Source organism: Ovis canadensis, chromosome 5 (assembly GCF_042477335.2).
Source record: "Ovis canadensis isolate MfBH-ARS-UI-01 breed Bighorn chromosome 5, ARS-UI_OviCan_v2, whole genome shotgun sequence".
Taxonomy (NCBI): domain Eukaryota; kingdom Metazoa; phylum Chordata; class Mammalia; order Artiodactyla; family Bovidae; genus Ovis; species Ovis canadensis.
Genome location: NC_091249.1, coordinates 62,764,966 through 62,777,646, shown reverse-complemented (window position 1 = coordinate 62,777,646; position 12,681 = coordinate 62,764,966). Strand labels below are relative to the sequence as shown.

At 45.2% G+C, this 12,681-nt stretch overlaps 1 protein-coding gene across 3 annotated transcripts in view; it reads right to left on the bottom strand.

Moving 5' to 3' along the window:
- CTNNA1 (catenin alpha 1) overlaps nucleotides 1–12,681 on the bottom strand; it is a 332,863-nt gene that overhangs the window by 166,024 nt on the left and 154,158 nt on the right. Inside the window, exon 1 of one of the 3 annotated variants that reach the window (XM_069592165.1) lies at nucleotides 4,582–4,690. The exons of 1 other annotated variant lie outside the window; for it this stretch is intronic. The gene's annotated coding sequence lies outside the window, so the exon portion shown is untranslated. Of the gene's footprint in view, nucleotides 1–4,167; nucleotides 4,478–4,581; nucleotides 4,691–12,681 lie in introns of those variants that run through there. One more of the 3 variants, XM_069592163.1, reaches the window with a different exon arrangement.

The window sequence follows — 12,681 nt, the reverse complement described above, 5'->3', positions numbered from 1 at the left end:
AGCAACCCCATGGACTGCAGCATACCAGGCTCCCCCAAAAAAGTCTCTCACTGTTTCCATTGTTTCCCCATCTATTTGCCATGAAGTGATGGGACCAAATGCCATGATCTTAGTCTTCTGAATGTTGAGCTTTAAGCCAACTTTTTCACTCTACTCTTTCACTTTCATCAAGAGGCCCTTTAGAAAAATGTATATACAGAAATTATATAAATTTCTAAATATAAATTATATAAAATGTAATTTTGTTTTATATATTAAAATATACATAAATTATAAAACAATTTATCCAGAGAACTACAAGCAGTTTTGATAGTTCAAAAATTAATCTAGGGTAGAAGCAGAGAGAAGAAAAAACAAGAACTTATAAGAGGAAGACCAGATGGAAAGGATTTCATCTGATTACAGCTGGGTGGAAAGGAGTAAGAATGAAATGAACAGTTATCATTCACCCAAAATATCAACTTGGTAATCAAGGCCCTCCATAATCTGACTGTTGCTCATCTGTCATAGTTCCACCCACAAGCGAGATTCCATAAAGACAAGACTCCTTCCTCTTTCATTCAATGGGCATCTAATGTTTTCATTACTCTCCAGGCCAGGTACCATGCCAAAGACCAAGGCTCACTTTCTAACAGAAAAGACAAACAAGGATATCAATAACAAGGTATAGTGTAATGGAGTACACCACCTGGTGGAAGAGATCTGCTACCAAAAAGCAAAGTGCTAGCTTGAAGTCTTGTAATAGGACTAAGTGCTCATCATAAAAATGATGGAATACAAACGGGGAGTGGGTTCATCACTGAGCAAGCAATACAGCAACAGTAACATAATCCTAGACCCCACGTCCAATTCATATTTCATATGTTAAGCCTATCTCATTTCCCCAAAATACAGCTCCCTTTATCTCACCACTCTCAGTCCCACCATCTTCCTAGCTCAACTCCCTATTTCCATTTGTACACAATACAAGCCCTGTAAGCACTAGCAGAAGTGATCTTAAAAAGGAAATCAGACCATGAAACTCACTAAAACAGTTTCTTACAACTCTTAGAAGAAAATCCAAACATGTGATCTGGAGTTTCCTGGCAATTTCATGTGAGGCCTTCTCCCTACTCTAAAAGAACTTAAAGCTACACAAGTCTTCTTTTAGGTCTCTAAACACATGGAGTTCTTTCCTGTCTCAGGACCTCCAGGCAAGCAGAGGTCCCTGTTGCCTCTGTCCAGATCTTCATCAGCAAACAAACCACAACAACCAGCTCTATCCTGTCTCACACTGTCCCTTTTTCAAAGAAATCTCAGGACTCTGCCAGTTACTGCCCATCTCCACAGCTGGTTTAGGTCTAAAAAAGAAAAAGGTATCTCATTTTGGTCCTCGAGTTTGAAGTCTCTTGGGACCCCCAAGCAGTTCTCTAGTGCACAAGGGACCCTGTGGATCAAGTGAGACTTTCTAATTCAAAAAAGAAGCTTCCACTTTAGCATCAGTGTTGGATTTTTAACCTAAGCTTGACGACAGAAGACTACGCAGAGAAGTGATTCTCAACTTAGAGGAAGAGGGCACCCCTGATCTCTAAGTCACTGTATGGAATGAGATGTTGCTAATGAAAGGAGGGTGACACCCCATCAATGATGTAAGGCTTTCGATACACGTTGGATAGAATCCTCAATAAGAGTTTATAGAACAACAAGTAAAACAAAACAAACAAACCAAAAAAAAAAAAAAAACCCAGACTGAGAAACAAGAACCAAGAGTAAAAGGAAAACCAGGAGAGATTTAGATCACAATTCCATAAACTCCTCTGCCCTTTTATGCTTCCTCCTAACCAAGCCCCTACTCCTGTTTCATCCAGTTCAAAAGCTGTCGTCTTCTGGAAGCATTCTGGTCTTATCCAAACAAAACTTCAGTTCAGTTCAGTTGCTCAGTCGTGTCCGACTCTTTGCGACCCCATGAATCGCAGCATGCCAGGCCTCCCTGTCCATCACCAACTCCCAGAGTTCACTCAGACTCACGTCCATCGAGTCAGTGATGCTATTCAGCCATCTCATCCTCAGTCGTCCCCTTCTTCTCCTGCCCCCAATCCCTCCCAGCATCAGAGTCTTTTCCAATGAGTCAACTCTTCACATGAGGTGGCCAAAGTACTAGAGTTTCAGCTTTAGCATCATTCCTTCCAAAGAAATCCCAGGGTTGATCTCCTTCAGAATGGACTGGTTGGATTTCCTTGCAGTCCAAGGGACTCTCAAGAGTCTTCTCCAACACCATAGTTCAAAAGCATCAATTCTTTGGTGCTCAGCCTTCTTCACAGTCCAACTCTCACATCCATACATGACCACTGGAAAAACCATAGCCTTCACTAGAAGGACCTTTGTTGGCAAAGTAATGTCTCTGCTTTTGAATATACTATCTAGGTTGGTCATAACTTTTCTTCCAAGGAGTAAGCATCTTTTAATTTCATGGCTGCAATCACCATCTGCAGTGATTCTGGAGACCAAAAAAATAAAGTCTGACACTGGTTCCACTGTTTCCCCATCTATTTCCCATGAAGTGATAGGACCGGATGCCATGATCTTTGTTTTCTGAATGTTGAGCTTTAAGCCAACTTTTTCACTCTCCTCTTTTACTTTCATCAAGAGGCTCTTCATTTTCTGCCATAAGGGTGGTGTCATCTGCATATGTGAGGTTATTGATATTTCTCCCGGCAATCTTGATTCCAGCTTGTGCTTCATCCAGCAAAGCGTTTCTCATGATGTACTATGCATATAAGTTAAATAAGCAGGGTACCAATATACAGCCTTGACATACTCCTTTTCCTATTTGGAACCAGTCTGTTGTTCCATGTCCAGTTCTAACTGTTGCTTCTTGACCTGCATACAGATTTCTCAAGAGGCAGGTCAGGCGGTCTGGTATTCCCATCTCTTTCAGAATTTTCCACAGTGTATTGTGATCCACACAGTCAAAGGCTTTGGCATAGTCAAGAAAGCAGAAATAGATGTTTTTCTGGAACTCTCTTGCTTTTTCCATGATCCAGCGGATGTTGGCAATTTGATCTCTGGTTCCTCTGCCTTTTCTAAAACCAGCTTGAACATCAGGAAGTTCACGGTTCACATATTGCTGAAGCCTGGCTTGGAGAATTTTGAGCATTACTTTACTAGCCCCCTTTCCATGTCTCCACCAGTTTTTATCATTATTATTATGTAAGACTGACCATTCACAAGCTTCTTATCAATACTATTATGGTAGTAAACGTCATCATTCTTGTACTACAACTGGGGTCTGTATCTCCTTCCTATTACAGTGTGATGTCTTGGGGTTAGAGATCATTTCTTATTCAACCGTGGGTGCTCAAAGTGGATAAAAAAATATTTCACTTAGTAAAAGTCAAAAAGAGTAAATAACTGGGCAGAGGCTCTTGATAACTTAACCCGTTCCTCTTGTAAAATAACATCCTACTTAACTTGATTTATAAATTCATCCTTTCCTAAAGTAACATACACCTGTAGTGTCTTTAAAAATCACTGCTAAAGAAAATACCCTCTCATCGAAATGCCTATCCTGTTGCAACAATACAATGATGTAATTTCCTTCACCATAAACAAGAAAAGTCCTTAACTTGGTTGGAGACTTTACACATCTTACTCTTTTAACATATCTTACTCTATTCTAAATTACTGTAAGTTTTGCCCAAAACACATACACAAAAAAAATATTACGAAGACGCAGGGGTACATTAAGAGGGTGTGAGTCCTGGATCTGAGCCAACTGCCGCCCGCATTATTAGGAAGCCATTCCTGCCAAGCCAAGGTTAAGCATTCAGTCAACATTTTTTCCAACAAGTGTTTCACACACGCACACTCCTTTAAAAGTTAACAAAAAGAGATTCCAACGCCACTCGTGAAAACTAGGACTAATCAGAATTAAGTACTTTCAACTAACCAGCACACTACGTCAGAGTAATTTCAAAACAAAGGTTAACTCGGTGCACGCCGAAAGTCCACACACGGGTGTGGCGCCCATTCCCAGCCAGGCTATGTCAGGGAAAGGGCCACAGACTTTCCCATTCGCCCGGGCCGGCAGTGCGGGGCTGCGGGCTCAGCCTACTTCGCGTCCACCTGACCTGGAAGTTTCGGTGGTGGGGGAGGGGTGCGACCACAGATACCACAATCCACACGTACTTCAGAGGAAAACTCAACTCCCGGAACCACCCGCACCTCGAGCAACGCGCACTCTTCCCCGCAAGCAGGGCGGCCGCGGGGGCCCAGCGCGGGTCTGGCGTGCGCACCGAGCCCACTTGAAGAAAGTTTAGACACAGGGAGAAACTTTCCAGAGAGGAAGCGCCGCGGTAGCGCGGGGCCCGCCAGTCGCTCCGCTACAGCCGCCGCGGCCCCTCAACTTCCCGAAGGCCAGGAAGCGCCGGCCCCGCCCGCCGGGCCAGGGCCCAGGCCCAGGACCCCGCCGGGGAAGCGGGCCGAAGGCCGCACAGGCGGCGGCCTGAAGCCCGATTCCCGGGGAGGTCGCTGAGGTGACCGCGCCCGGCCCGCCCACTCGAGGAGCCCCTGGGGAGCCCGCACCCGCACGAAGACAATTACCTGCGGCGAGCTGGGTGAGCGCTGGAAGATTCCAGAGGCCAGAAGCCGACGGGCCGCCGCTTTGTCTCCCCCAGTCCGGCTCCGAGGAGGAAATGGGCCGCCCGGCGCCCCCGCCCCCGGCCCGCCCCCCGCCCGCGGCCCCCGCCCCGCTGCCCGAGCCCCGCCCGCCCTTCCCAGCACCTCCCTCCGGCGCGCTCTTCCCAGCGCCTCCCGCTGCCGCCCAGCTTTCCCAGTTCTCCCTTTGGGGGCGAGTCCTAGACCAAAGAGGCTGGCAATGCCAGACCCGGACCCCTAAAAGGACCTCTTGCTCTCCGCCCTTCACCTCTGAGTTGCTTCATCCCAGGCTACTAGTAACCAAAGATGGGAGTGACACCCCTCCCACCCCCGAGAGGAAGGAGGAACGCTCACTCCTGGAACAGCCCGCGAGCGGGGGAGAGCAGGTGAGTCACCGCTCTGCGCACAGGTGAGTCTCCGGGCGAGGCCGGCTCAGGCCCCACCCCCTCGCTGGTGCCCCAGCGACCGGGCGAGGCAACGCAGAGTCCCGGGCACACTCCTCTGAGGAGTGCCACAGGTGTTCCTCAATGACCGGCTTCCGGAAAAAAGTGCTCTAGCCCCCGCTCCTAGTTTCACCGCAAGAGAAACTGAGGCCTCGTAGCTTGAGGCGAAGTGGAACTAGAATCCGACTCTAGGGACCTCATAATGTGCGATGGAAGCCCTCCGAGAAATCACCTAATCCATCTGTCACTTGACAGATGGGGTAACCGAGAGCTATCCTGATGGAGGACAAGAGTCTTGTCACAGAGGCGTCCCCTCCTGAGATTGCCCTCAACGCATTTGCGCGCACGCACACGCATACACACACACACACACACACACACACATTTGAAGGACCTGGCATCTGTCCCTATCCCTCTGGCCATTTAGGAAATTTTATTCCCTGTCTTCCTTTTCTAACTTCCTGGTGAATGTTCCCCCCAAAAAACTACAAATAAACAAAATACATATTCACTATCAGCCTGGTATAGAAAACACTAACGACGTTTTTTTCTTCATCATGGGATGATGAACATGATTGATTTCAGTCAGTTCAGTCGCTCAGTCGTGTCTGCCTCTTTGCGACCCCATGAACCGCAGCATGCCAGCCCTCCCTGTCCATCACCAACTCCCGGAGTCCACCCAAACCCACCATCGAGTCGGTGACTCCATCCAATCATCTCATCCTCTGTCGTCCCCTTCTCCTCCTGCCCTCAGTCTTTCCCAGGATCAGGGTCTTTTCAAATGAATCAGCTCTTCGCATCAGGTGGCCAAAATACTGGAGTTTCAGCTTCAGCATCAGTCCTTCCAATGAACACCCAGGACTGATCTCCTTAAGGATGGACTGGTTGGATCTCCTTGCAGTCCAAGGGACTCTCAACCGTCTTCTCCGACACCACAGTTCAAAAGCATCAATTCTTCAGCGCTCAGCTTTCTTTATAGTCCAACTCTCACATCCATACATGACCACTGGAAAAACCGTAGCCTTGACTAAACAGACCTTTGTTGGCAAAGTAATGTCTCTGCTTTTTAATATGCTGTCTGTGTTGGTCATAACTTTCCTTCCAAGGAGCATCTTTTAATTTCATGGCTGCAGTCACCATCTGCAGTGATTTTGGAGCCCAGAAAAATAAAGTCAGCCACTGTTTCCACTGTTTCCCCATCTATTTGCCATGAATTGATGGGACCAGATGCCATGATCTTAGTTTCCTGAATGTTGAGCTTTAAGCCAACTTTTTCACTCTCCTCTTTCACTTCAGTATTGGTCTATAAATCCAAAATAATGCAAGATAACAATACCCACAGAGCACTGAACAAGGTGCTAGGGAGACCTGCCTTCAACATGTTTACCCTTTACTACTTATATCTCCCTTTCCCAGGAAATGCAAACTCCTGGAAGACAGCAGCTGTGTTCCCTACAGCACCCAGCACAATGCTCATCCCCTAGGCAGTTAATGTCTGTGGGTGAATGTGCCTGTTGTAATTCAAAGCACTATGGATTTGTGCTAGTTGGGAGTTGCTGACAAAAGGCAGTAGGACCATGAAGGGAGAGAACAATCTTCAGGAGACAGACCTTAACAAGGCAATTTTTGTCCAGCCACATCTCATTCTATGTCTAGCTTCAGAACCTTTGCTCCTATGGCCTCCTCTGCCTGGAGTGGCTATGGCTCCCTCCCCATCCCCCACTATACTTAGCTACCTTAGAACATAGTATTCAATCAATAAATATTTGAACTAACAAGAGATAAAGGATTATGTTCCATAACTGTATATTCACCACTTCACTGAAGTACCAGTTACTTCGTTTCCAAGGTCCCATGTTCAAAAATTGTTAACAATTACAAGATCCCAACATTGGAGCATTAAACCAAGCATGGGGCTTCCCAGGTGGCACAGTGGTAAAGAATTTGCCTGCCAATTCAGGAGACACAAGAAATGCAGGTTTGATCCCTGAGTTGGGAAGATCTGCTTGATCAGGATATGGCAACCCACTCCAGGATTCTTGCCTGGAAAATTCTATGGACAGAGGAGCCTGGTGGGTTACAGTCCATGGGGTTGAAAAGAGTTGGACACAAATGAGCGCATGCACACACACACAAACACACACACACGAGAAGCCTTCCTAAGCATAGGGGCCTGGTATAGATTGAATATTTGTTTACCCTCTCCCCAAAATTTATGTTGAAAATCTAATGCCCTTGGTGATAGTATTAGGAGATGGGGCCTCTAGTATGTGATTAGGTCATGAGGAATTTGTACCCTTATAGAAGAGGCTCCAGAGATCTCCCTTGCCCCTTCTGCCATGGGAGAACAGAGCTTTGACTGTGAATCAGGAAGAGAGCTCTCCCTACAACATGATGATGCTAATGTCTTGATCTTGGACTTTCCAGTCTCTGGAACTGAGAAATAAATTTCTGTTATTTAGGGCATTATGTTATAGCAGCCCCAAAAGACTAAGACAGGTCCTAAAGATGAAAGTGTGGATTTGTCTGAGGAAAAGAAGGATCAGGTGACAGAAAAAGAATATGATAAGAGACTTGCAGTGTTCCCTGTAAGCTATGGTGAGTCACTTCCTGACCCCTGAGAAACCATGACAAGCTTACTAGGGGCAACTTGAGCATTCATTAAGTTCAAGGCACCTGCTATGTGATGGAACAGCAGCAATGAATAAAACTGACTTTAAAACAGAGATAAAATTGAGATCAGTGTTCTCACAAAATTTGAAATGAAATAGAAGAGACAGGTATTAAAACAAGTAAACTACAAAAAAAAAAAATCAAGTGTGAAAATAGGGTAGAGCAACAAGTCGATTTAGGGGAAAATTAACCTGATCTGGGGCTTCCAGGTGGTGCTAGCAGTAAAGAACCCGCCTGCCAATGCAAGAAATGTAAGAGATGCAGGTTCAATCCAACCTGCATCCCTTGGAAATGAGTCCAAGATAGCAGAGTAAAGGACATGCACTCATTATCTCCTGCAAGAACTCCAAAATTACAACTTGCTGCTGAACAACCATCAACAGGAGAATGGTTGATCCCACCAAAAAAAGACACCCCCTGTCCAAGGGCAGAGGAGGAGCCCCAGCAAGACCATAAGGGGGATGAAATCGCGTTTAGAATCAAAATGAATACCCACCAGAGATGCTCGAAGGGTGCAAACAAAACCTTGTGTGCACCAGGAGACCCCGCAGAGACTGAGCCAGACCTACCTTTGAGTCTTTGAGTGTCTCCTGAGGAGGTATGGGTCTGCACTGCCCTGCCACAGGGGCAGGGACTCTGGATGCAACAGACCTGGGTGTGGCATAAGCCCTCTTGGAAGAGGTTGCTGTTAACCCCACCATAGAGCTACTGGAATTTACACAGGACTGCGGAAACAGAATCTTGGAGGGCACAAATAAAACCTTGGGCACACCAGGACCTGGGAGAAAGGAGCAGAGACCCCACAAGAGACTGACCCAGACTTGCCTGTGAGTGTCCAGGAGTCTCCAGTGGAGGTGGGGGTCAGCGGTGGCCTGCTGCAGGGTCTGGGGCACTGAGTGCGACTATGGGTGCACAGACCTTTTTAAGTAAGTGGCCATTATCTTCATTACAGGTCAAACAACAGAGAGGGAACACAGCCCCGCCCATCAACAGAAAACTGGATTAAAGATTTACTGAGCATGGCCCCGCCCCTCAGAATAAGACCCAGTTCAGTTCAGTTCAGTCGCTCAGTCGAGTCCGACTCTTTGTGACCCCATGAATCGCAGCACACCAGGCCTCCCTGTCCATCACAAACTCCCGGAGTTCACTCAGTCTCACGTCCATGAGTCAGTGATGCCATCCAGCCATCTTATCCTGGGTCATCCCCTTCTCCTCCTGCCCCTAGTCCCTCCCAGCATCAAAGTCTTTTCCAATGAGTCAACTCTTCACATGAGGTGGCCAAAGTACTGGAGTTTCAGCTTTAGCATCATTCTTTCCAAAGAAATCCCAGGGCTGATCTCCTTCAGAATGGACTGGTTGGATCTCCTTGCAGTCCAAGGGACTCTCAAGAGTCCTCTCCAACACAGTTCAAAAGCATCAATTCTTCGGTGCTCAGCCTTCTTCACAGTCCAACTCTCACATCCATACATGACTACTGGAAAAACCATAGCCTTGATTAGACGGACCTTAGTTGGCAAACTAATGTCTCTGCTTTTGAATATGCTATCTAGGTTGGTCATAACTTTTCTTCCAAGGAGTAAGCATCTTTTAATTTCATGGCTGCAGTCACCATCTGCAGTGATTTTGGAGCCCAAAAAAATAAAGTCTGACAGTTTCCCCCATAGTCAGTCTATCCCATCAGGAAGCTTCTATAAGCCTCCTATCCTTATCCATCAGAGGGCAGACAGAATGAAAACCACAATCACACAAAATTAACCAAACTGATCACATGGACCACAGCCTTATCTAACTCAATGAAACTATGAGCCATGCCTTTTAGGGCCACCTAAGACGGACAGGCCATGGTGGAGAGTTCTGGCAAAACGTAGTCCACTGGAGAAAGGAATAGCAAACCACTTCAGTATTCTTGCCTTGAGAACCCCATGAACAGTATGAAAAGGGAAAAAGATAGGACACTGAAAGATGAATTCCCCCGGTCGGTAGGTGCCCAATATGCTACTGTAGAAGAGTAGAGAAATAACTCCAGAAAGAATGAAGAAACAGCCAAAGAGAAAACAACGCCCAGTTGTGGATGTGACTGGTGATGGAAGTGAAGTCCAATGCTATAAAGAACAATATTGCATAAGAACCTGGAATGTTAGGTCCCTGAATCAAGGTAAATTGGAAGTGGTCAAACAGAAGATGGCAAGAGTGAACATCCACATTTTAGGAATCAGTGAACTTAAATGGACTGGAATGGGCAAATTTAATTCAGATAACCATTATATCTACTACTGTGGGCAAGAATCCCTTAGAAGAAATGGAGTAGCCCTCTTAGTCAACAAAAGAGTCCGAAACGCAGTACTTGGATTTAGTCTCAAAAATGACAGAATGATCCTTCTGTTCATTTCCAAGGCAAACCATTCAGTATCACAGTAATCCAAGCCTATGCCCCAACCACAAATGCCAAAGAAGCTCAGGTTGAATGGTTCTATGAAGACCTACAAGAACTTCTAGAACTAACACCCAAAAAAGATGTCCTTTTCATCATAGGGGACTGGAATGCAAAAGTAGGAAGTCAAGAGATACCTGGAGTAACAGGCAAGTTTGGTCTTGGACTAAAAACTGAAGCAGGGCAAAGGCTAACAGTTTTGCCAAGAGAAGGCACTGGTCATAGCAAACACCCTCTTCCAACAACACAAGAGAAGACTCTATACGTGGTCATCAGCAGATGGTCAAAACCGAAATCAGGTTGATTATATTCTTTGCAGCCAAATATGGAGAAGCACTATAGAGTCAGCAAAAACAAGACTGGAGGCTGACGAGGCTCAGATCATGAGCTCTTTATTGCAAAATTCAGACTTAAATTGAAGAAAGTAGGGAAAACCACTAGACCATTCAGGTATGATGTAAATCAATTCCCATATGAATATACAGTGGAGGTGATGAATATAGATCCAAGGGATTAAATCTGATAGAGTGCCTGAAGAACTGTGTATGGAGATTCATGACATTGTATAGGAGGCAGGGATGAAGACCATTTCAAAGAAAAAGAAATGCAAAAAGGCAAAATGGTTGTTTGCGGAGGCCTTACAAATAGCTGAGAAAAGAAGTGAAGCTAAAGGCAAAGGAGAAAAGGAAAGATACACCCATTTGAATGCAGAGTTCCAAAGAATAGCAAGGAGAGAAACGAAAGCCGTCCTTAGTGATCAATGCAAAGAAATAGAGGAAAACAATGGAATGAGAAAGGCTAGGGATCTCTTCAAGAAAATTAGGTACTAAAGGAACATTTCAAGCAAAGATGGGCACAATAAAGGACAGAAATGGTATAAGCCTAATAGAAGCAAAAGAGATTAAGAAGAGGTGGCAAGAATACACATAACTAAGATCTTCATGACTCAGATAACCATAATGCTGTGATCAACCACCTAGAGCCAGACATCCTGGAATGGGAAGTCAAGTGGGACTTAGGAAGCATCACTACGAACAAAGCTACTGGAGGTGATGGAATTCTACTTGAGCCATTTCAAATCCTAAAAGATGATGCTGTGAAAGTGCTGCACTCAATATGCCAGCAAATTTGGGAAACTCAGCAGTGGCCACAGGACTGGAAAAGGTCAGTTTTCATTCCAATCACAAAGAGAGGCAATGCCAAAGAATGTTCAAACTACTGCACAATTGCACTCATCTCACATGCTAGCAAAGTAATGCTCAAAATTCTCCAAGCGAGGCTTCAACAGTACATGAACCGTGAACTTCCAGATGTTCAAGCTGGATTTAGAAAAGGCAGAGGAACCAGAGATCAAATTGCCAACATTCGTTGGATCGTCGAAAAAGCAAGAGAGTTTCAGAAAAACGTCTATTTCTGCTTTGACTACACCAAAGCCTTTGACTATGTGGATCACAACAAACTGTGGAAAATTCTTAAAGAGATGGGAATGCCAGACCACCTCACCTGCATCCTGAGAAACCTGTATGCAGGTCAAGAAGCAACAGTTAGCACTGGACATGGAACAACAGACTGGTTCCAAGTTGGGAAAGGAGTACGTCAAGGCTGTATATTGTCACCCTGCTTATTTAACTTATATACAGAGTATACATCATGTGAAATGCTGGACTGGATGAATCACTAGCGGGAATCAAGACTGTTGGGAGAAATATCAGTGACCTCAGATACACAAATGATACCACCCTTATGGCAGAAAGCAAAGAAGAACTAAAGAGCCTCTTGATGAAAGTGAAAGAGGAGTGTGAAAAAGTTGGCTTAAAACAACATTCAGAAAACAAAAATCATGGCATCTGGTCCCATCACTTCATGGCAAATAGATAGGGAAACAATGGAAACAGTTTTACACTTTCTTTTCTTGGGCTCCAAAATCACTGCAGATGGTGACTGGAGCCATGATATTAAAAGACACTTGCTCCTTGGAAGAAAAGCTATGACCAACCTAGACAGCATATTAAAAAGCAGAGACATTACTTTGCCAACAAAGGTCCATCTAGTCAAACTACGCTTTTTCCAGTAGTCATGTGTGGATGTGAGAGTTGGACTATAAAGAAAGCTGAGGGGAGGGAGGTGGGAGGGGAGTTCAGGATGGGGAACATGTATACACCCGTGGTGGATTCATGTTGATGTATGGCAAAACCAATACAATATTGTAAAAAAATAAAATGCAGATTATCAAACCTAAAATAAATAAATAAAAATATCAAAGCACACACACACACAAAAGAAAGCTGAGCGCCAAAGAATTTATGCTTTTGAACTGTGGGGTTGGAGAAGACACTTGAGACTCCCTTGAACTGCAAGGAGATCAAACCAGTCAATCCTAAAGGAAATCAGTCCTGAATATTCATTGGGAGGACTAATGCTGAAGCTGAAACTCCAATAGTTTGGCCACCTGATTCGAACTGAAACTCCAGTACTTACTTTGTCTACCTGATGCAAAGA